The sequence below is a fragment of the Arvicola amphibius genome, chromosome 3, assembly GCF_903992535.2.
Source record: "Arvicola amphibius chromosome 3, mArvAmp1.2, whole genome shotgun sequence".
Taxonomy (NCBI): Eukaryota; Metazoa; Chordata; class Mammalia; order Rodentia; family Cricetidae; genus Arvicola; species Arvicola amphibius.
In genome coordinates this window covers 116,539,470-116,564,506 of record NC_052049.1, presented here as the reverse complement: position 1 = coordinate 116,564,506, position 25,037 = coordinate 116,539,470, and the positions used below count along the sequence as shown (strand labels likewise).

The 25,037-nt window shown below is 41.0% G+C and overlaps 1 protein-coding gene across 7 annotated transcripts in view; it reads right to left on the bottom strand.

Annotated features, from left to right (window-relative positions):
- LOC119809776 (NXPE family member 1-like) overlaps positions 1 to 15,546 on the bottom strand; it is a 41,015-nt gene extending 25,469 nt beyond the window's left edge. For 5 of the 7 annotated variants that reach the window (XM_038322885.1, XM_038322881.1, XM_038322890.1 and 2 more), the window contains exon 1: positions 5,951 to 6,128. The gene's annotated coding sequence lies outside the window, so the exon portion shown is untranslated. Of the gene's footprint in view, positions 1 to 5,950; positions 6,129 to 14,848; positions 15,088 to 15,281 lie in introns of those variants that run through there. The other 2 variants (XM_038322882.1, XM_038322884.1) reach the window with 2 other exon arrangements.
- Between the last annotated feature and the right edge of the window lie 9,491 nt (positions 15,547 to 25,037).

The window sequence follows — 25,037 nt, the reverse complement described above, 5'->3', positions numbered from 1 at the left end:
ACTGACAATCGCCACCCAGGAAACACCTACAAATGATAAACTACTGAGTTCTGGTCTTACTAAAAGCTACTATAAAACAGTCCAGCTGATATAAAGGCTCCCTGTCCCTTCACCTGGAGCAGCTGATCAGATACTTCTGATACACAAGCCTTTGTCTAAGCCTTTCAGCCTTCCTGGGCCCTGACAACCCATGCCTCAGTTCAGCAGGAAGCAGCTAAGAAAGGCACTGTCCCCTGTCCTCATAACACTTGCTAGACAGGTGTGGAGACACAGAACTGGCTTAGAGTGCAGGCTCCTCCTGGGACAGATGAGACAAAGTTGGGAAACGGTTGCTTGGCAAACCAAGCATAGATGAAAGCAAACTTTCTCTGCCCATTTCTCAAACGTTCTGTCAGAATCTGTACCCTGGATAAGGAAGTGGGCTTTGAGCTCAGTTCTTCACGCTCTACCACATATAGATTAAGGAAGTGCTCTGCTTCTCTGCTTCTGTATACTTTTTGCCTTGTTTCTTTACACTTCTTTTTATTTTTATTACTGCTATTTATTGAGATATTGTTTCTTGCAAGGTGAGGTAAGAGCTTCTCATGATCATGTATGTCAGCAACGGGGGGGGGGGGGAGCGTTTCCAGAGCTGAAGTAATGCTTTTTAGTCTGTGTAAAAAGTCATACGAAATAAAGCTTGTTATGCAGTTGTTCACACGCTGTGTCCCTGTGTCCTAATTTGCATAAGACCCTTACCCAGGGACCCCAACGCACTAGATGTTGACAGACAGGCTGAGTCAAAAGAAAACTTGCTAACAGAAGGAACAAAGTAGCTACCTATAATGCCAATTGACATACAAAAATGGACTCAAATTTATCAATAGGTAGATTCATTAATTAAAATAGTTCTTAAAAGATAGTGCCTGCCCTGGGACCAGATAACTTCCTAGAATTCTGGAAGTTGTAGTTCTTAAAAGATAACACCTGCCCAAAGACCAGGTAACTTCCTAGCACGCCGGGAGTTGAACTTCTTAACGTATAATGACACAGCCTATGAAGATGTTCAGCGGTATATGGGTTTGTCCATATAAGCCCCAACAACACAAGCATTGAAGCACACAACTAAAAAGTTTCCAGATGATGGCTCTGACAAGATTCTATTTTGGTCAATATTTAAAATTTTAATAAAAGCTATTTTTTAACTTCACCTGCTGTCCTTAATATATGTCTGTTTCAAACCTGGGACAAGAGGCTGAGGTACCTGTTTAACATATAAAAGTTGGACCTGGCTGCCAGGTCCTCCCACTGTGCCTCCGCCCTTACCTGACAGGGTATGGTTCATATAGCCTGTCCTAAACTTAAAAATTAAAAAAAAATTAAAAAAACTAATAATGGCCCCACCTTTACCAGTTCCAAATTCAAGGCCTTCTACTCACAGTGAAAGATTACCCACCACACAAGGTTTCCTTACAATCCCCAGAGCCAAAGTTTCATAGAAAAAAAACCATTAAACTCACTTAAAAACAAACAAAAAGCGAATGTTTACACCTCTAACAATGCAATTGGCAATGGCAATGATCTAAAAAAGTACTCTATAGACCGTTTTTGGTCTGAGGATTTCGTAGAGGTAAGAACTCTAGTGATTGGCTGCTGTGCTTCTCTGATCTTTTAGCTTTAATACCCTAGCGTGTGACACTGGGTTTTTATTATTAAGACCAATTACAATTCATGCTTCATCTGGTGTCCAACTTTTGGGGCACAAATTCACGAAAAAGCCACTTGCCTGTGAGTTTGCAGCCAATGACAAAGGCCAGAGCTACACATAGCTGGAGTCATTGCCCTGGGGCTAGGTTTTCTGTTCTTCTCTCCCAGTGGGTTATGGGCTTTCCCCGAACCCCCTTTTGGGCTGCTGCCAAACTGGGTAGCTGCCTTGAAACCTGCTCAGGCTTCTACTGTTCTATGCAGCAGCAATCAGCTTCATGCCTTCATTGCCATCAGCAGCAGATTTAGTGAGACAACTGGGAATTCTATTTTTTTTTTTTTTTGGCTTTTTCAAGACAGGGTTTCCCTGTAGTTTCTAGAGCCTGTCCTGGAACTAGCTCTTGTAGACCAGGCTGGCCTCGAACTCAGAGATCCGCCTGCCTCTGCCTCCCGAGTGCTGAGATTAAAGGTGTGCGCCACCACCGCCCGGCGACAACTGGGAATTCTTAAAGGGAGGAATTAGTTAATGTGGCAGAGCAGATGGCTATGTGCTAGAAGGCAAGGAGCTGGAGTTCTCTCTGAGGAAGATCAAAGCCCGGAAAGGCAAATAAACCATCCTTCATAGCTCATGTAATAAAGGTGTTTATTATTCTAAAAACAAAAACAAAAAAAAAAACCCAGAGAGCTTTTCCCATTTTGAAAAGTTGGAAACATTATTATGGTGGAAAGAGTTAGGCCTCTGTATGATTACTAAATGCATGATTTAAAACTGTAATAATTAAACGGAGGGATAATTAACTTAACCGGGATTGACACATGTTAATTATCATTTTGATAATCTTTATTGTTGGTTTTATAATTTTTGGCTTATCTCTAAAAATGTTGGTTGAAATGAGTGCCAAGATATAGGCCTTGGAAAAACTTATTCAAACAGATCATAAAGGTATTCAGATCTAGACAGAGGAATTTAAAGGAGAACCAATTTCAACATTGCTTTATAAGTTAGAGAGGAACAGCCTAAGGTTTTCAAACGATCATCCTTAATTTTTACAGTTACCTTACAGGAACTGCCAAATGACAGAGGTCCCCAAGGCTGTTTAAGCAGTCACCGGAATCATGTGGAAATAGTAGATTTTAATGAGATTCATATGACATGCATTCACCTTTCGTGAGGTAGATGTTTAATTTGTGATCAATTTGTAATAGAATTTTTCCTAGAGGCTGAAGAGACTTGGTTACAGCAGTCTTAGAGCCTGGCCCTCAATTACAATGGAGGACCTGGTAGAAAGATGACTCTGTGACCATTGAACAATAAAGTAGGGCTACAGGTATGAAAATCTCCTGAGATCAACTTCTTGGAGACATGTAGAAAAGCAATCTCTATATGATGAAACACACCCTGGCTTTAAGTCATGCAACAGCTTTGGATGCTTGAGACAGGGTTGAAGAAGTAGGAAAGAAAAATGAGTCATCTTCTAAAATGATACAGAGACCAAAAGAACCTTCACTGATGTCTTACAAAGATTGACTTCAGTAGTAAATAGAATGATGATACCAAATTTAGAAACCAGACAAATAATAATTGACTCTCTGGCTTTTGAAAATGCTAATGAACAATGAAAAAGAGTAATTAGGCTGTTAAATACAAAATTAGCACCCTTGGAGGAATGGATACAAGATCCAATCAATATTAAATCTAATGATCATGCTAATGCTTGGATAGGAGAGGTGATTTCCAGAGGTTTGAAGAAAAATAGCAGTATCTAATATTTCAATTTTGGTAAACAAGGTCACCTAAAAAGGAATTGTAAACATGGCATTCCAAGTAGCAATGTTTGTTCTAGGCATAATCCAAACAGAATGCCCCTCCCTTCTGGATTATGCAGAAGGTGTGACAAGAGCAGGCATTGGACTAATGAGTGTAGATCAACAAGGGTCAGTCAAGGTAACCTTTTGCCATTGGGAAATACCTTGACAAATTCAGTTCAGTTGTTTTCTGTCATAGAGGAAACTCCTTCCCAGAGCAATTAAAGAACTTAATACCTATTGTAAACAAAACAAAACAATAAAAACCATACTGTTCTGGATGATAAAACAGTTTTAGAAAAGAAAACAAAAATTTCAGAAAAAAACTATAAATCAAAACTGATAAAGAATTGATTTGAACAATAGAGACCTCAATTAGAAAAAAAATGATAGTTCATCAAACAACATGGTTGTTCAACCTAAACTAACCTACAAAACTAACAAATGCTTTTCATTTGATCAGATTTAACTTGCCAAAAGGGAACCTCCCCAAAATTAGGGTTGGGGAAGAGTTTTGTTTCTGTGTTTTCAGGAGAATAAAGGCATTCCGCTAAGGAATCTGAAGACCATTGGATAAATGAAACATCTAAAGAAAAAGGACAAATCATCCTGAAAAAATACCCCAAGAAAACAAACAAATTTGCCTATTTATAAAACATAGATTATTGAATCTACTTTTAACCCCAAAAAGCAATTATTAGTTTTAAATATTTTCTATTGATATGGATTTTGTATGTTGATACAAATTTAAGATTTGTTAGAGTATACTGGACATATGTTTCTAATTTTGTTCAAGGTATTGTACCTATAAAGCTCATTTAACAATTAACAATCATTAGACAAACTTCTAATACTGAAAGTTACTATTTCAACTATTTAGGATAATAAGAAAATGCAGATTAGTAACTAGTCACCTATTACAATTGAACTTATAATTATATTAAGTATGTTTTCAATGTAAAACCAGAGATATAGTTTAGATAGACAGGTCATCTTCAGATTTCTTAGAAATATACAGAAAATGGCATTTAAGATGTTTTAATAACATAGGTTCTTTTTTAAAAAAAAATAACAATGAGATATGCCTGCTTCTGGCAGCACCAGTCTACTTCGGAGAAGATGATGGGCAAAAGATGATGGGAAAAAAGGGGGATTGCTTCCAGGCAACACAGCCTGGACAGAATAGATATTCCCTTCTGAGCCGCAATGACCAAGGGACTTTAAACTATTTACTTTTTAAGAATTAAAGACAGCTGCTAAAAAAGACTTCCTTTGTCACCCAATCAGCCCCAGATATTAGAAAAAATTTTAAAAATTAAAAAATTTAAATTGCAGTTGCTGGAAGTAGCTCAAAGGGTGTTGAGACAAGACCTTTTACATAAATGGAAAGCCACCATCACCTTCTCCGATGTTGAGACAAAGTTAGACTAACGGATGAATTCTGGGGTCTTGCAATCTGTCAGAAGAATATCTTCTAGCTGAAAGCTCTGCTTCCAATTAAAAGATACACTTGGACTATCTCTCAGATTGACAGCAAAGATTAGCAGAGGGTATGGGTAGAAGCCAACCTTCCAGGACTGGCCTAACACCAAGCACCTATGATTGTTCAACTAACCAATTCAATTACCCCCAAACAGATTAAACAATATCCAATGACCCTGGAAACAAGAAGGGAAATTGCAGTCCATATTCCCTGACTTGGAGAATCCCAGTCACTCTGGAATTTACCTCTCCTGCCTGTGAAGAAACTTGGGACCTCTGATTCTTATGAGTCTGATTCTTCCAGAGAAACATGTGTACACTGTCTTGGACCTGAAAAATGCTTTTTCCAGTCTCCCATTGACAGAAGTGAGTCAACCCATCTTTGCTTTTAAATGGACAGACCCAGAGGGAGGTTATAGTGAGCAATATTCCTGGATCAGGTTGCCTCAGGAACTAAATGCAAACTTCTGGCCCTTCTGTCGGAGATTTTCTGGGAAAGGATATTATAAAAAGGCCACTGAGGGAATGCTGCCAGAGCTGGAGACCTTGGGCTATGGAATGCCAACTAAGAAAGCCCAACTTTGTACATCAGAGGCTGCCTATCTTGGCTACCATCTGCAGGAGGCAAAAAGAGGTTGTTGCAGAGTAGGATTGCTGCCATCCTTCAGCTCTCTACTCCAAAGGCTAAGAGACAGGTTCAGAGTTCCTAAGTGCAGCTGGATAGCATTGCCTCAGAAAGCCTCCATACACAAGCACAAGAGGAGCAGGGGGGACAACTAAGCCCCTAATCTTGACTGAGACTAAACAAAAGACAAAAAGGTTTTAACCCAAACTTTGAGGCCATGGGAATGCCCTATGATATACCTGTCCAAACTACTGGACTCTGTAGCCACAGGATAGCTCACCTGTCTAAGATCTATGGAGACAACAGCTAGTTTAATGAAAGAAATTTATCTCTAGGTCAAGATCTTATACTCACAGCACCACACGATGTGGTTGAGGTCCTTTTCCGAGGAGCATAAGAATGCTGGCTGTCTACTGACTACCCTCGAGTTTGGTTTGAGAAAACCCACCACTGTCAATTCAGTCACCCTTTTGCCTGATGACCCGGGTGCTCATCCATGACAGTCATGAGGTGAAAAATGAAACCTGGCGCTTGGGAGCTGCAATAGATACTTTAACTGAAGCGATTTGAGCCCAAGCCAGGTATCTCAGTCCAAAGAGTAGAACTGATTGATCTGGCCCAGGCTCTCAGATGGGGAAGAGGAAAGTCCACCACAATAGATGTGCTTTTACTGCCTGCTGTGTCCACGATGTGATCCATAGGAAGAGCGCTTCTCACCGCTGAGGAAAGGACATTGAAAACTCTCGGCTCTCCTAGAGACTATTTGGCTTCCCCTAGAATTTGCTAGCCTCCACTGCTAGCTGCTGACCTGACTGCCTGACAAATGGCCAATGGAGCCTATTGATATTTTCTTTTTTTAAAAATATTTATTTATTTATTATGTATACAATAGCCTGTCTGTGTGTATGTCTGTAGGCCAGAAGAGGGCACCAGATCTCATTACAGATGGTTGTGAGCCACCATGTGGTTGCTGGGAATTGAACTCAGGACCTTTGGAAGAGCAGGCAATGCTCTTAACAACTGAGCCATCTCTCCAGCCCGCCTATTGATATTTTCATGACACACCTTGACCCGGTACTACCTAGACTGGACAGCCTGGCATGGGATGTCTCAGTCAGATGCTAGATTTGTGCTCCAGTAAATCCAAAACAGACAGCTCTTACCCAGGAAGGGTTCAGAATGAGAGACCAGTATCTCAGTGAACTCTAGGAAAACTGACTGGAAAAATGGCCTTCTGGGGGAGGATAAATGCACTTGCTAGTTTTTATAGATATCCTTTCCGTGTGGGAAGAAGCATTCCTTACCAAGTCTGAAACTGCCCCTACAGTAGCTTAATGGTTCCTTCAGGAACTGGTCCCCTGATTTGGCCTTCCCCTAGCAATGGGGTCTGACAATGACTTGGCTTTCATAGCCCAAATCTCTCTGTTAATAGCTAAAGTATTAGACATAGATTAACAACTTCATTGTGTAAATAGACTTCAGAGTTCTGTTCAGGTAAAAAGAATAAACAAGACCTTAACAAAACTCAAACAAACTCTCATAAACATCCCAATAAAGGATGGGTAGGCCTCCTTCCTTTGCTTTGGCCCGCTGCACTCCTCCATGTAGGAGGTATTTACCCCCTGTGACATTATGTTTGGAAGAGCTCCCCCACTGCTTTCCAGGCTCAGAGAAGAACAGTTGGCAGAACTCTCTAACCGTTTCTCTCTCAAGTCCCTACAGGACCCCCAGTACTTCATAAAGTGCCCGGGAGAGACCCAGCTGACCTCCAAATCCACCACAAGTCTTCCCTTGTTCCAGTCTAATGATACTGTCGGGACCAAGTGAGTAGCCAAAAGGGTACTAAACTAATCTGAAGAGGACCCTCCAAGGCAATTTCTCTACTCCCATGGTGATGAAGGTACTTGGCATCGCACCATGGATCTACCATGCCTAGGTGGTAGCCAAGGACACTGCTGTCAAATAGACTTTCTCCTAGACTATGGATCCATTGAAATTAGGTTTTATTGGGCCTCAGTATGAGATTGTGAGTGAGAGCTGTCTCCTCCTATCTTTTATTTCTCTCTAGTGCTGGCTGCCCAGTTTCTATGACAAACTAGTGTGGCTACTGGGGTTAAAGGTGTGTGCTACCACTGCCTGGTCTGTAACGCTGACCAGGGCAGCTGTTTTACTCTCTGATCTTCAGGCAAGCTTTATTTATTAAAATACAAATGATATATCACTACATGCCATGGTTAGCGAAAGACACTCAAGAAGAGAAAGAGACAGAGACGTAAGTCAGGTAATCGGAACCAATCTGTTCTCTTGACCGCCCTGGCTAACTGCTCTGTTGTTAGCACTGACAGGGGCTCTAATCCTCATTCTAATTCAATTAATAGTGAGCCCTGCATCTTAAACTACAAGAGAATGAATCCATGGTTTGACTCAGCAAAGACCAGTGGGGAGGGAATGTAACAGGGCCCCAGACCTTAGCCCAACTGACTCCATGATGGAAATGCCATTCAGGCTATAAAACTCAACATGTAGAAAGTACTACCAGCCAAAATGTAAACAGAGACCTAATCCATCAAAATCTATATAGTTTGGGAAGATGCCAAAATGTACTAACCTTGCTTTTTAGCTTCTGTAGCTCTGCTTCTGTCTAACTGTTCTTGTTAACTGAACAATGTTAACCCAGGACATTCGTGTGTGTGTGTGTGTGTGTGTGTGTGTGTGTGTGTTTAAAAGCTCACCCCGAGAAAGGCTCAGTGTTATACTGTGATCCTGAACACCCAACGTAGTTGCCAGCCAGCTAGTAAATACTTTCTATTGGTCGAAACCCGTGTCTGAACAGTCTTCTCTGGTGAACACCCCACAACAGAAGTACCTTTCTGGCCACCAAACTCAAGCATCACCTGGCAAAACTAAAACAAAGACTTAATTTATCGAAGTCTATAGTTCTGGGAAAGTCTCTAACCATAGTTTGATACGACTTGGGTATTTAAATAGCTGTTCTTATTGATTGAAGTTTATCAACCCTGGATATGCTTTTGTGCTAAAGGCTCACCCTGAGAAAGTCTTGGGGCTACACCGGGATCCCAAACACCCAGTGTAGTAGCCGACCAGTTAATAAAGATGTTCTATTGGCTTAAAGGAATGTCCTAATAGTCTTCTATGATTTCTTGTAGGTATTCATAATTGGAGACATAGCTGGACCTCACTTAAGAGGCTTAGTGAAAAGAGAGATTCACTGCGTTGGCTTATTTCAGGGGAGGGTCCACATCCACATACTTTCAAGGGGAGAATCTAAGTGGATAGCTACAAGAGGAGAAACTGTATTTTCTTTTGCAATTGCTGCTATTTGGCTACCCACTTCCTCTTGCTGCACCTGGTAGTGAAGGCTGTTTGTCTTTATCTGGAGGTCAGTGTCTTTTTTTTTTTTTTTTTTTTTTTTTTTTTTTTTTTATTCACGCTCCTTTTCCTGCTGTAACTATTGCTGCCTGGTAAAGTGGTATTTCCAACTTACTGTTTACACACTGCCCTGGTTAAAAAAGCTGTAACATTTCAGTAGGGTGTAATTGACATATAATAAACACACATGCATCAAATACACAGTTCTAAGAATGCTGAGAAAATGTTTTCATCTGTGTAGCTACTGCACTCAACCTAGCATGATATACTTGTGTGCGTGTGTTGTGTGTATGTGTGTGTGTGTGTGTGTGTGTGTGTGTGGTCTGTGTGTGTCCCTGGTAGTTTGGGTACCATGTGTGTGCAGTAGTTATAAAGCCCAGAGCAATGTGTTGGATCCTCTGGAATTGGAGTTACAGATATCTAATTTCTGGGTTCTGAGATACAAACCTGGGTTCTCTGGAAGATCAGTCAGTGCTCTTAACTGTTAAGCCATCTCTCCAGTCCCTTTTTGTTTGTGTTTTGAGACAGTCTCACTATATAGTACTGGTTAGCATGGAACTTGCTATGTAGACCTCAAACCTATAGAGATCCATCTGCCTTTGCCACCTAAGCGATAAAATTAAGAGTGTGCCCAAACACTCAGCCTGTAAAATACTCTTTAGTGAACGGCTTTTGAGAATCTGTCATCATTGTGGCATTTGCCAGTTCTCTGTTCCTTTTCATTATTGAACAGGACTTCGTTTTATGAATATATCCTACAAATAATCTCTCTCTCTCTCTCTCTCTCTCTCTCTCTCTCTCTCTCTCTCTCTCTGTGTGTGTGTGTGTGTGTGTGTGTGTTCATGTGCATCTGCTTGTGCATGTGGACACCAGAGGTCAATGTTTGGTGTGTTTCTCCGATCTCTGTTTTATTTTTTGGACAAGGTCTCTCATTAAACCTGGAGCTTGCCTCCTTGGATAGCCTGACTGGCCAGGAAGAATCAGGGCTCCTCTTGTCTCATCCTTCCCAGGACCTGGCTTTAAGGTGTGTGCTACCATGCTGGGATTTTTACATGGGTTCTGGGATGCATATTCATCTCCTGCTACTTGTATGGTGATCACTTTACCAACTGAGCCATTTCTGCAGCCCCACACTCTCCATTTTAACCTTTTCATCATTTTGTGAACATATGAATTATTTCAAGCATGGGAAGGCTTCTATGGATATGCAGAAACAGTTCTCTACACAGGCACAGGTTTTCATAAATACTGGAGTGGTTGGATATTTTACTTTTGAGACATCCACAAAAAGCCTGCTAGACTGTATTGCTGTTCATCTGTAACAATGTCTCTAGTAGCAAACATTAAGTCCTCTGCCTTGTCTGAACGTGTATAGACTTGAGTCTATGCACCTGACGGTTTAGTATGCTTGTTCTTATTTTGAACATGAATTTTCCTTGGCCACAGGTACTTGAAGGGGACGAAGCGGGAGAAGTGGGTGGCACTGGTGCCAGTCTGGCTATGGCCGAGTCTCAGTTTTCTTTGACTATAAACTGCAAAATAGTTCCTTGCAGTAGTCCACAAATGACATCCCTGAGCTGTCACATAGGCTGATTCCCTCGCGAGGCCCTGGTGTGTCCCTGAGCACAAACAACCGAGCATCCAGTCAGGAGATAAGCCCAGTCGCCTTCTCTGCAGGTCTCCTGGCTCTTCCTTCTTCATTTTTTTTTTTTCTGAGATAACCCCAAACCTACTTTCCTACCCCTCCAACTGCCTTCAATTCTTATGTAATACCTTCATGGTCACACTTTTCTACAGTTGTGGATGAATTCAAGGGACCATGACTGATGATCACAGGTTATTTGGGAGGGGGAAAAATCATGTAGTTCCCACCAGCATGAATTCCTTCTTCAGGGACCCAGCTTCCTCCAGGGTCTGCCAATTTTTAATTTTAATTATTTTTTTTACCATCTTTAAATGTATTCAAAGCAATTTAAAAATTTTATCTATGTTTTCAAAAGTTTTCTATGGGACACATTAGTCCCACAAAACAACAACTCGTTTTTCCTACCAGGAGCTTCTCATCTGAGTTTACACACTTTGTCAACTCACCTGCATCCCTTTGTCTCCCTATTTGGATTTATTTGTCCTCTCTGCCTATATTCCTCTTTCTCCATTTTTGACTTTTCTCTGTTACTCAGGGTTTAAAATTATTCTATTTTCCCAAATGATTTAGATTGCCAGATTGCCAGAATGCTTAAGTAATTTTTAGTTTATTTGAGAGATTACAACATGCTCCTTAGACTTCATTTTTTTACTCTCTCTCTCTCTCTCTCTCTCTCTCTCTCTCTCTCCTCTCCCCCCTCGCGCTCTCTCTCTCTCTCTCTCTCTCTCTTCTACCCCCGTCTCTGTGTATGGTTTTGTGTGGTGCGTGTGCACATATGGGAGCTCTCATGCCCCTATGCATGTAGAGGACAGAAGATATTTTTGGTTTTTTTTAAAGAAATAATTTACTGTTACTTTATGTGTTTTGGTGTTTTGCCTGCATGAATGTCTGTGTGAGGGTGTCAGATCCCCTGGAACTGGAGCTACAGACAGCTGTGAGCTGTCATGTGGGTGCTGGAGATTGAACCCAGACTCCTGGAAGAACAGCCAGTGCTCTTAACCACGGAGCCACCTCTTAGCCTCCCAGAAGACAATTTGCAGGAGAGTCAGTTCTTTCCTTTAAATGCTGGTTCCAGGAACAGTACTCAGGGCATCGGGCTCAGAAGCAAATGCCTTTACCCCCTGAGCCATCTCTCTAGTCCTTCGTTTCAAAAATAAATTCACACTTAAATACTTCCCAGGAAGTGAAGGAGCCTATAAAATTATACTCCATTTGCATTGAATTATCTCCCACGTTTGTTGTTGTTAGCATTGCCAGGTATTTGAATCTTAAAGTTATTATTATTTATATACTATAAATTGTTATTTTTGTAGAATGCTTTGTAGCATGAATTCTAATTGGCCTTAATGATAAAAACCTAGAGTCAGATATAAGGGTTAATGATGAAGATCCGAGAAGCAGAGCAGCCAACACTAGAGAGTTCTTTCCTTTGCCAATGCTCCAACTGAATGGACCATCCTAGCACTAAAATCCTCAGATTGCTGCTGCCTCCATGATACCTCAGACTGCATCTTAGACTGAATCTTCAGACTGCATCTGAGCTCCTGTGTCCTCCTGCCTTATATTCCTCTCTCTGCCCAGCCATATCACTCCTGTCTCTACCTCCCTAGTGCTGGGATTAAAGGCATGTGATTCCAAGTGCTGGGATCAAAGGTGTGAGCTCTGTTTCTCTTTTAGAATGATTCACGTAGCCCAGGGTGGCCTTGAACTCACAGATATCTGTCTGCCTCTGCCTACTGAGTCCTGGGATTAAAGGTGTGCGCCACCACTGCCTGGCTTCTATGGCTAACAAGTCCCTTAGCTCTGCACTCCGATCTACACACACACACACACACACACACACACACACACACACACACACACACACACAAAATCACCACAATGCTTACTCATTCAGCTTCTCATTTTTCATTCTTTCTTATATTTCTGTTTTATCATTTAGGGATAATTTTTCTCCTACTTAACATCTACCTAAAACATTTTAAAATTTAATTTTAAACTTTTGGTGACATAGTCTTACCAATTTATTTTATTTTTATAATGAGTGTTATTTTTGCTGAGTGTAATTCTGTATTGTCAAGTGTTTGACATATTTAAAGTGTATTGGTTCTTTAAAGGTGTTACTTCATTTTCCTTTTAAATCCCTAATTACTATGTTCTTGTCCATTTTTTTCTAGAATCTAGATGTCTCTGGTCCCCACTATCTTGGTTGCTCTCTGATGCTTCAGTCTGATTGAAAAGAAATTTATTTAGTTTTTTTCCTTTGTTTTTATGAGGAAGTTATAAATTAGTTTAAGAGTTTTGGAAATATAAATTCTATATGTGTAGGTATATATTATATACACATATGTATGTATGTTTATTTGTGTATATACATTCATTCAGTATATATATATATATATTTAATTTTTAGTTTTATGTGTATAAGTATTTTTCCTGCGTGTATGTTTGTATACTACTTGCATGCATGGTGCCTAAAGAAATATCAGATTGCTTAGAATTGGAATTGCAGATGGTGATGAGCCACCATGTGGATGCTGGGAATTGAACCTGGGACAAGTGTTCTTAATCAGTGAGCACACATATGATTATACATTATATTTTCATATAATATAATAATATATAATTCTCAACTAATTAAGAATTTATGCATCTCTTAATTTGCTGAGAATTTCATTGTGCACATAACATATTTTTATCTTAGTCACTCTCACATTACAACACCACACTTCTTTCAGATCCACCCTGATTCCTCTTCCAACTTCATGTCCTGTTTTCAATTTTATTTTATTTTGTGTGTGTGTGAGACCCTCTGAGTGAAATACCACCCACAAACTCATGGGTGTGGGACCATCTCAGAGATTCTTAGACCTACGTGGGACCACACCCTTAGAGTAAACAATATCTCAATATCTCCTTCTCCCAGCGGCTCTCCAGCTAGTGATGGGGGCTAGTGATACCTCCCTGTTGCCAGTTGATAATGATTGGCCCTCTCTCTCTCTCTCTCTCTCTCTATCTATCTATCTATCTATATATATATATATATATAATTTTAAAATAAATCCTTGTGGCTGATATACAGAAACCCTGTGGTTTATTTTTGTAGCATTTCCCAGCAGCAACCTTCAGAGAGCAGAGACAATCTGAGTGACTTATTGAATACCATATCTGTCTCACCTTCACCAGATGTGCATGAACACCTGGTGTCTAATATGCAGTATTTGCTCTTTCCATATGTTCTATTTGATGAAGGAGGTGCTCTAAAAGAAACAGTTTTCTGTTTTTAACACTGCTAGAAGTTAAGCTACCTTGAAAGGTCTTTTCTGATTCGTCAGGGTAGTTATATAATCTTTTAAAATGCATTTTCAGGTGTGATGGATTATACTAATTTATTTTCTAAAGTCAAATCATATTACCACTGCTGTCTGAAATTCAACCAAGCCATAGCATAAGTCACAATTTCAATACGACCCACCCTATTGTTAGTGAGAATATAAATTAATGCAGTCATTTTTGGAAGCACATGTCTCTGTCTTGTTGTCTGCTCTGTTTTAAACTGTATCTACTTGAACCCTAGGTCCAGGTAATTCATCATGTGTAGATAACAAAAGATCTCTCACTTAATCCCATAAAAAATCCCTGATAAAATTTTATTTCAGTTGACTATGTAATTCTGTATCTGAATAACATGGACATTAATATGTATTACTAGTTAAAAAATAGTTAATCTGGCATTCAGATCACTCCCTCCGCAGCACTCCACCAAGGCGAGAGGCTCTAGCAGAAGTAGCAGCACGGTAAATCTTCCCCACAATTCTTCGTGTGTATTAAACACACTCACAAAGCAAAACATCCAAAGACAACTTTTAAAAAGATGCCGCTGCTTTTCTGACTCAAGAAGACAACCTTCTAGTCCAGCAAGACGACTCCCTCCCTTTAGAAAGTTTCTCAGAACGATCTGAGACCACACTGAGCTTTCTCACATCCCAAGGTCCCATGGCGCACTCACATATACCCCATCAGGATGATGTTACTGGAGAAAAACCGAACTAAGCCGTATGACCAACCGCAGAGAAATAGTACTGATATTTATCGTGGGACTTTTCCCTGGGTAGATGTGATAAACATCTGCTCATGCCAGATACCGCATGGAGAGCAGTCAAAGACACAGCCCCTCCCAACTCTAAGTGAACCCGTATCCTAAGTGGGTTACTTACAGGAAAGAACATGGGTGGCTCAAAGACAGCCGTGTCACCGGGAAGCCCACTGCAGCATGCGTGATGACTCGCTTACAGTGTGTCCCAGGAGCTCTCTGACCCAACCTGCAGGCAGTTCCACTGGGCCATCAGTTGTTTATTGCTTTTTATAACTTTTGGGAGGAGCCTTGCAGTCTTGCAGCTTTTCTGAGGTTCTAGAACATTTTAAGATTCTGGTCCCGAGTCCTTGGAACTCCCTTCTAGGAAGAAAGGTTTTAATGTGAAGGAAATAGATGCACGACACTTTGTAGCAGAACAACCCAAATATTATAGAAAAAATAAAGTGAAAATAAAACATGTGGAGGAAGCAGCCATTCTTTGGTTGCGCAGTACGAACGAAGCTGTCAAACTACGAACGAAGCTGGCAAACTACAAACGAAGATGTCAAACTCACCTTCCTTTGCATCTATCTGTAACAGCTGTTTCCTTTCCCACTTAATGATTAGTTGTCCTGGCGGAGATGTGTGGTATTCCCTTCTTCTTTGTCCTGTTTGAACTTTCAAAAATTAATGTAGTTAACAATGAGAGCTTTGTATTTGTGCAATGTGGCAAAAGCTTATTGAACAAAGGGGAAAGAAGAGCAAGGGAGGGGGAGAAAAGGGAGAGGGAGGGGGGAGAGAGAGAAAGAGAAGAAGGGGAGAGAGAGGGAAAGAGGGAGGGGGAGAGGGAAGAGGAGAGAGCACGAGAGCACAGACAAGGGAGCAGAGCAAGACCAGAGCACATAAGAGCCGAGGGAAAGAAAGGCAGGAAGGAGATGACTCACCATTTCCCTTTCTCTGTATTAAGTTCGTCTTTCCTTTTTAAGGTTCTTTTTTCTCAAGTCATTGCAACACTCAAGATGGGGGAGGGGGCTAGAGGTCATCTTGATTTGGTGACAGATGCTAGCAATGTTTGTGGACAGAAGCAAGGAACCTAATAGCTACACCAAAAGTGACCCTAGAATGCCTTAAGTTCAGTATGAATGACAGTAGGAAGGGCTACCAAACTGGGGGGCGGTACTAAATAAACATAAAAACTCAGCCCTGTCTCTGAGAGTCTTCTAGCTCTGCAGTCCTTCCTCTCCCTTGGGATTGGGGTGGTGTCTATAATGCTTGTAATGAAGTTAACTTTTTTTTGTTTTTGTTTTTGTTTTTTTTCTCATTTTTTAATTAAAGATTTCCATCTCCTCCCCTTCTCCTCCCCCTCCCCTCCCTTCCACCCATACCCCCACTCCCTCCCTCTCCAGGCCAAAGAGCCATCAGGGTTCCCTTCACTATGTTAAGTCCAAGGTCCTCCCAACTCCCCCTAAGTCCAGGAAGGTGAGCAACCAAACTGACAAGGCTCACAGTGAGCCCGTCCATGCTGAAGAGTCCAAGCCCATCGCCGTTGTCCTTGGTTTCTCAGTCCTCCTCCACCGTCAGCCACATTCAGAGAGTCCAGTTTGGTCGCCTGTTCCATCAGTCCCATTCCAACTGGACTTGGTGGTCTCCCGTTAGTTCTGTCCCACTGTCTCAATGGGTGAATGCACCCCTCACGGTCCTGACTTCCTTGCTCATGATCTCTCTCCTTTTGCTCCTCATCAGGACCTTGGGAGCTCAGTCCGACGCTCCAATGTGGGGCTCTGTTTCTATCTCCATCCATCGCCACGTGAAGGTTCTATGGTGATATGCAAGATATTCATGAGTATGGCGATAGGATCTGGACATTTCTGGCTCCCTCTCCTCAGCTGCCAAAGGAAATAACTGGGGACATCTTCCTGGACACCTGGGAACCCCTCTAGAGTCAAGTCTCTGCCAACCCTAGAATGGCTCCCTTAATTAAGATATATAATTCCTTGTTCCCATATCCACCCTTTCTATATCCCAACCATCCTGTTCCCCCAAGCTCTCCCCATCCTCCACTTCACACTTTTCTCTCCCCATCCCCCCATACCCCCATCCCACCCCACCCCCAAGTTACCATTTTTTGTCCGGCAATCTTGTCTACTTCCAATATCCAGGAGGATAACTATATGTTTTTCTTTGGATTAACCTTCTTATTTAGCTTATCTAGGATCACAAATTATAGGCTCGATGTCCTTTATTTATGGCTAGAAACCAATTATGAGTGAGTACATCCCATGTTCATCTTTTTGGGCCTGGGTTGCCTCACTCAAGATGGTGTTTTCTATTTCCATCCATTTGCATGCAAAATTCAAGATGTCATTGTTTTTTACCGCCGAGTAGTACTCTAATATGTATATATTCCACACTTCCTTCATCCATTCTTCCATTGAAGGGCATCTAGGTTGTTTCCAGGTTCTGGCTATTACAAATAATGCTGCTATAAACATAGTTGAACAATTGCTTTTGTAATATGATTGGGCATCTCTTGGGTAAATTCCCAAGAGTGGGATTGCTGGGTCCTGGGGTAGGTTGATCCCGAATTTCCTGAGAAACCGCCACACTGCTTTCCAAAGCGGTTGCACAAGTTTGCATTCCCACCAGCAATGGATGAGTGTACTTACTCCACAACCTCTCCAGCAAAGGCTATCATTGGTGTTTTTGATTTTAGCCAATCTGACAGGTATAAGATGGTATCTCAACGTTGTTTTGATTTGCATTTCCCTGATTGCTAAGGAGGTTGAGCATGCCCTTAAGTGTCTTTTGGCCATTCGAACTTCTTCTGTTGAGAATTCTCTGTTCAGTTCAGCGCCCCATTTTTTAATTGGGTTAATTGGCATTTTACCGTCTAGTCTCTTGAGTTCCTTATATATTTTAGAGATCAGACCTTTGTCTGTTGTGGGGTTGGTGAAGATCTTTTCCCAGTCAGTAGGCTGCCTTTGTGTCTTAGTGACAGTGTCCTTTGCTTTACAGAAGCTGCTCAGCTTCAGGAGGTCCCATTTATTCAATGTTGCCCTTAATGTCTGTGCTGCTGGGGCTATACGTAGGAAGCAGTCTCCTGTGCCCAAATGTTGTAGAGTACTTCCCACTTTCTCCTCTAACAGGTTCAGTGTGTTCAGATTGATATTGAGGTCTTTAATCCATTTGGACTTGAGTTTTGTGTATGGTGATAGATATGGATCTACTTTCATTCTTCTACAGGTTGACATCCAGTTATGCCAGCACCATTTGTTGAAGATGATTTCTTTCTTCCATTGTGTACTTTTAGCTCCTTTATCGAAAATCGGGTGTTCATGGGTTTGTGGGTTAAGATCGGGTCTTCTATTCGATTCCATTGGTCGACTTCTCTGTTTTTATGCCAGTACCAAGCTGTTTTCAATACTGTAGCTCGGTAATAGAGCTTGAAGTCAGGGATGGTAATGCCTCCAGAAGTTCCTTTATTGTATAAGATTGTTTTGGCTATCCTGGGTTTCTTGTTCTTCCATATAAAGTTGATTATTGTCCTCTCAAGATCTGTGAAGAATTTTGATGGGCTCTTTAAGGGGATTGCATTAAATCTATAGATTGCCTTTGGTAGTATTGCCATTTTTACTATGTTGATCTTCCCAATTCAAGAGCAAGGGAGATCTTTCCATTTTCTGGTATCCTCTTCAATTTCTTTCTTCAAAGACTTAAAGTTCTTGTCAAATAGATCTTTCACTTCCTTGGTTAGAGTTACCCCAAGATATTTTATGCTATTTGTGGCTATTGTGAAAGGTGACGCTTCTCTGATTTCCTTCTCTGCTTCCTTATCCTTTGTATATAGGAGGGCAACTGATTTTTTGGAGTTGATCTTGTATCCGGCCACATTACTAAAGGAGTTTATCAGCTGTAGGAGTTCTTTGGTGGAGTTTTTCGGGTCGCTTATGTACACTATCATATCATCTGCAAATAACAAAAGTTTAACTTCTTCCTTTCCAATTTGAATCCCCTTGATCCCTTTGTGTTGTCTTATTGCTATTGCTAGAACTTCAAGCACTCTATTGAAGAGATAAGGAGAGAGTGGACAGCCTTATCGTGTTCCTGAATTTAGTGGGATGGCCTTGAGTTTCTCTCCATTTAATTTGATGTTAGCTGTCGGCTTGCTGTAAATAGCCTTTATTATATTTAGGAATGACCCTTGTATCCCTAATCTCTCCAAGACCTTTATCATAAAGGGGTGCAGAATTTTGTCAAATGCTTTTTCTGCATCTAATGAGATGATCATATGGTTTTTATCCTTCAGTTTATTTATATGAAGGATTACATTGATAGATTTTCATAATTTGAACCAGCCCTGCATCTCTGGGATGAAGCCTACTTGATCATAGTGGATAATTTTTCTAATGTGCTCTTGGATTCTGTTTGCCAGTATTTTATTGAGAATTTTTGCATCAATGTTCATGAGTAAGATTGGCCTGTAATTCTCTTTCTTGGTTGAGTCTTTGTGTGGTTTAGGTATCAGGGTAATTGTAGCTTCATAAAAGGAATTTGGCAATGACTGTTCTGTTTCTATATTATGAAATACATTAAGGAGTATAGGTATTAGGTCTTCTTGGAAGTTCTGGTAGAATTCTGCATTGAAACCATCTGGTCCTGGGCTTTTTTTGATAGGGAGGTTTCTGATAACAGTTTCTAATTCTTCGCGACTAGCAGAACTATTTAGATTGTTCACCTGGTCCTGGTTTAACTTTGGTATATGGTACTTATCTAAAAAAGTGTCCATTTTTTTTACATTTTCCAATTTTGTGGCATACAGGCTTTTGTAGTAAGATCTAATGATTCTCTGAATTTCATCTGTGTCTGTGGTTATGTCCCCCTTTTCATTTCTAATCTTATTAATTTGTTTGTTCTCTCTCTGCCATTTGATTAGTTTGGCTAGGGGTTTGTCAATCTTGTTGATTTTCTCCAAGAACCAGCTTTTTGTTTCATTGATTCTTTGGATTGTTTTATGTGTTTCTATTTTGTTGATTTCTGCCCTCAGTTTGATAATTTCCAGTCTTCTACTCCTCCTAGGTGAGTCTGCTTCTTTCTTTTCTAGAGCTTTCAGGTGTGCTGTTAAGTCTCCAATGTGTGCTTTCTCCGTTTTTTTTAAGTGGGCACTTAGTGCTATGAATTTTTCCTCTTAGCACTGCTTTCATAGTGTCCCATAGGTTTGAGTATGTTGTGTCTTTATTTTCATTAAATTCAAGAAAGACTTTAATTTCTTTCTTTATTTCTTCCTTGACCCAGGTGTGGTTCAGTAGTTGACTGTTCAGTTTCCATGAGTTTGTAGGCTTTCTGGCGGTAGCATTGTTGTTGAATTCTAATTTTAATCCATGGTGATCCGATAGGATGCAGGTGGTTATTAATATGTTTTTGTAACTGTGGAAGTTTGCTTTGTTACCGATTATGTGGTCAATTTTCGAAAAGGTTCCATGAGCCACAGAGAAGAAGGTATATTCTTTCCTATTTCAGTGGAATGTTCTATAGATGTCTGTTAAGTCCATTTGGTTCATTACCTCCATTAAGTCTCTTAATTCTCTGTTAGGTTTCTGTCGGATTGACCTGTCCATTGGTGAGAGAGGAGTGTTGAAGTCTCCCACTATCAGTGTGTTTGGTTTGATTCCTGCCTTGAGTTCTAGTAATGTTTCTTTTACATAAGTGGGTGCTTTTATATTGGGGCATAGATATTCAGGATTGAGATATCATTGTGATGGATTTTTCCTGTAATGAGTGTAAAGTGTCCCTTTCCATCTCTTCTGATTGATTTTAGTTTGAAGTCAACTTTGTTAGAAATTAGTATGGCCACACCCGCTTGTTTCTTAGGTCCATTTGCTTGATAAACCTTTTCCCAACCCTTTATTCTGAGTAGATATTTGTCTTTGTGGTTGAGGTGTGTTTCTTGTAAACAGCAGAATGTTGGATCCTGTTTTCGTATCCAATCTCTTAGCCTGTGCCTTTTTATAGGTGAATTGAGTCCATTGATATTAAGTGATATTAATGACCAGTGGTTGTTAACTCCAATTGTCATTTTTTATTTGGTAGTAGAGATTGTGTGAGTAGAGTAGAAATTCAAAGGAATTTCTTTGAGATGTGCTGGTGAAGGGTCGCTAGATGTCTGAGTTATTTTGGGCAATGCTGGACTCCTTTGTTTGTGAATTTCCTTCTATTACTTTCTATAAGGCTGGATTTGTGGCTATGTATTGTTTAAATTTGTTTTTATCTTGGAATATTTTGTTTTCTCCATTTATAGTGAACGAAAGCGTGGTTGGGTATAGTAATCTGGGCTTGCATCCATGGTCTCTTAGTTTCTGCAAAACATCTATCCAGGACCTTTTGGCTTTCATGGTTTCCATAGAGAAGTCAGGTGTTTGTCTGATAGGTTTACCTTTATAAGTTACTTGACCTTTTTCCTTTGCAGCTCTTAATATTCTTTATTTATTCTGTATGTTTTGTGTTTTGATTATAATATGGCGAGGGGATGATTTTTTTTTTTTTTTGGTCCAGTCTATTTGGTGTTCTGTAAGCTTCTTGAACCTTAATAGGAATATCTTGCTTTAGGTTTGGGAAGTTTTCTTCTATAATTTTATTAAATATATTTTCTGGACCATTGAGCTGTAATTCTTCTCCTTCTTCTACGCCTATTATTCTTAGATTTGGTCTTTTTATTGTGTCCCAGATTTCCTGAATGTTTTGTGATGAGAATTTGTTGGATTTGCTGTTTTCTTTCATCAGTGCATTTATTTTCTCTATGGTATCTTTAGAATCTGAGATTCTTTCTTCTATCTCTTGTATTCTGTTGGTTATGTTTGTTTCTGTAGTCTCTGTTTGTTTTCATAGATTTTCCATATCCAGTTGGCCCTCGGGTTGTGTTTTCTTCCTTGCCTCCATTTCAGTTTTCAAGTCTTGCACTGTTTCCATTATCTGTTTGATTGTTTTTTCTTGGTTTCCTAGGATATCATTTACGGATTTACTCAGTTCTTCAAACTTTTTGTTATTCTTCTCGTCCATTTCTTTAAGGGAGTTTTTCACCTCTTGTTTAAGGGACTCTATTACTTTCATAAAGTCAATTTTTTCTACTTCTTCTTGATTGGTGTGTTCAAGTCCTCTGTTGTAAGTTCGCTGGGTTCTGGTGCGTTCATGTTGTTTTTCAAATTGTTGGAGGAATTCTTGCATTGGCACCTGCCCATTTCTTCCTCTGAATAATCCCCTTTGGGTCTTCTTTTAGAAGTTCAATTCACCCCAATGAATTCAATTCACTCACCCCAAAGAATGATGGATTTTCTGGTAGACAGTCAGGTCTCCTTGCTGGCCAAGTGGCTCGCTGACAAAGGGCCTACCTTGCTGCAGGCAGGCTATTGAAACAGGGGACCTCCCACTGGCCTGGGTGCACTCAATTCCAGGTCCCCGGCTCCCAAACAGGCGGAGCTGTGGGATTTTGTGGCCTCAAAGATGGGAGGATGAAGCGGGGGGGGGGTGTCTGGGTCCAAGCTGGCAAGGGACAGGAAGAGAGAGGCAGTATCCGGGGAGAATAACCCCTGCAGGAAGAGCAGGAAGTGTGTGTGTGTGTGTGGGGGGGTGTTGGAGAATGTCGGTGGTCCCTCTCTGGGCGGCTGCCGCAGTTCAGGCACTCACCCCCAAAAATGATGGATCTTCTGGTAGACAGTCAGGTCTCCTTGCTGGCCAAGTGGCTCGCTGACAAAGGGCCTCTGAAGTTAACTTTTGCTTGCTCTGAACTCTTTTAATTCTCCAGTCTATGGACAAAAAGAAGTCACATGCTAACTGGCAGCACTTGTCACCAAGCAGCAAGCTGTCACCTCAGCAGTGAAGCCTATAGAGATCTTGGTCTTCATCCTGACAGCCTGGTGAGGGTCTAACCTACTCCCAGTCCCCACAGAGACACGGAGAAGGTCTGGCTTGAAGGAGAATTTCAACCAAAATTCCTGTCCTGTGTATCATTCAAAGGACTGCTGGACGAATCTGATCCAAGAAATGGAAAACGGGGTGGGGAGGACTTTAGGGAAGGGGTAGAGGGAAAAATTCCCTGGCCAGTGCAGCCTTGGGCACCACAGGCACCTAGAAAGGAAGGCAATAGTAGACAGAGACACAAGATTCCGGGTTCGCTTGAAGAATGAATAGCTTTTATTTTTTCCATTGCTGCTTATCGCTTTGGCAGCTACCAGGGAGAGCACTACCAACAGAACTTGAGCAAGCTGTACCTTTAACCCTCTTTCCTGAGTTCTTCCTTCTGCAGTTTGCTGCCTTAGTGGCTTGGTTTTGTCCCAAGGGCATTCCTCTGAACTTTAGTGCTGTCCATTGTTTTTTGTTTGCTTTTTTTTCCTGTCACTGTGCCCTAGCTAGGTCAGAATTGGTGCTTGAGTAATGAACTGCTTGCGTAGTAAACATCTGTACTCCAACGAAAGAAGGAGGGAGAAGTGAAGTAATAATACAGAGATCTGAGCAAGTCATAAGAAACCATACTATTAACTATCTATCTTAAAAAACCCTGTAATACATGTAATTTTGTATATAAATATACATACATAGTTGAAATTAAGTTTTCTCATTTTGACTGACAATGCTCCCTCCAAGAGCCAAAGACCACCTAACAAAAACCCCAAAACCAGACATGAGGAGCTCTCTTTTGAGTTGTTGGCAAGGACTGTTGAAGAGACTCCTAAAACACACACTCTACTGCTGTTGCCCTTGGTTACTCCCTAGAGGAAGAAGATAAATCCCCACTGCTGAAGACACCATGCATTTCAGAAACAGGCCCAGAGGCCCTTGAGCTGGGACTGACCTCCTCGAAGACTAGCTTTTCTAGTCCCAGAAGAAGCTTTGCCAGCTTCCAAAGGATGGAAACAACTAATGGTCCTGCCCCATTGATGTCCATGAACCACGACAACAACCAGGCTGGCACTGTAACCCTCAGGGTACAGTAGCGGCTCACATACCTTGGCAGCAACAAACAACTCTAACTGGTTGGAAGACCCCACTCAACAAGAAGGAAGCCATGCCTGGTACTGGGAACCTAGCCAATTACTCGGTGCCGGTGAAGTCATGGCTCTCGGAGGAGAACCTACAACCACTACTTTACTAACCAGCATCACCCCTAACAACAATCTGTAAACGCTTGTCCTCACCCACACAGGTTAAGGGTGGTCTTCACTCCGCATCAAGGAAACTTCTCTGTGCAACAGATGGAGACAATTACAGAAATCCACAACGAATCAAAACGCAGAATTGTGGAGCCCAGTCCCAGGGAATACATATACAACACAGCTCCCCCTAACTATGGCTCAGTGAACATTCTAGAAGGGGGAAATATTTAGAGAGATTGTGAGAGCCAGAGGATCAGGGAGTCCACTCTGAGATCGTGTCTCCTAGTAATGTCAAAAGTTACACTCGTAAAATCTTATCAACATAGCTGTCCAAATATGAACTGAGCAAGGAAGGACACCGATGGACATGACACAGTGGGTGGCATGTTGAGTCCATGAGCCCTCAATCCTACAGAAAGAAACCTAAGCCACTAAAAAATGCTGGGAGTGGAAAAAATGGTCGTCTTCAGGGAAGACCAGCCAATTGGTTATCCAATACCAAATGGTCAGTCCTGAAAATATGCACATGCAACACTGATATAGACTGTTTTGAAATATACAATATATAATATTGTACAGACTAAGCAAGTTATGTTTAGGAATATAATAGCACCCAATGGAAAGTAAAGCCTTGAATTTGAAAAAGGGATATATGGGCGGGCCTGGAGGGAGGAAAGGAAGGGAGAAACAATACAATTATAATCTTAAAAAATTAAAGAGAAAAAGAACTTCTCAAAGCAAGGACTCAACTTCTCCAAGTGCAGGAGTCTCCCTCCCACCATCCCTTTAATCCTCCTGAGGTGATGTCCCTTTTTGAAAACAGGAAACACTTTTCTGCAAGGCAGATAATTTCTTTTTCTTTTTTAAACATTAATTATAAACTGGCCCATTAGCACAGGCTTCTTATTAACTAATTATAACTTATATTAGCCCATAATTCTTGTCTGTGTTAGCCACGTGGCTTGGTACCTTTTTCAGGGAGGGAGTCACAACTTGATTCCTCTGCGGCAGGGTCATGACTGCAAACTCAAACGTCCCTCTTCCCAGAACTCTTGTTGCTCTGCCTCTACTTCCTGTCTGGCTACTGGCCAATCAGCATTTTATTAAAATATAATTGACAGGACACAGACCCTTGTCTCATAGCATTCCTCCCCTTTTATTTTTAAACAAGAACTCTGAATCAACTCT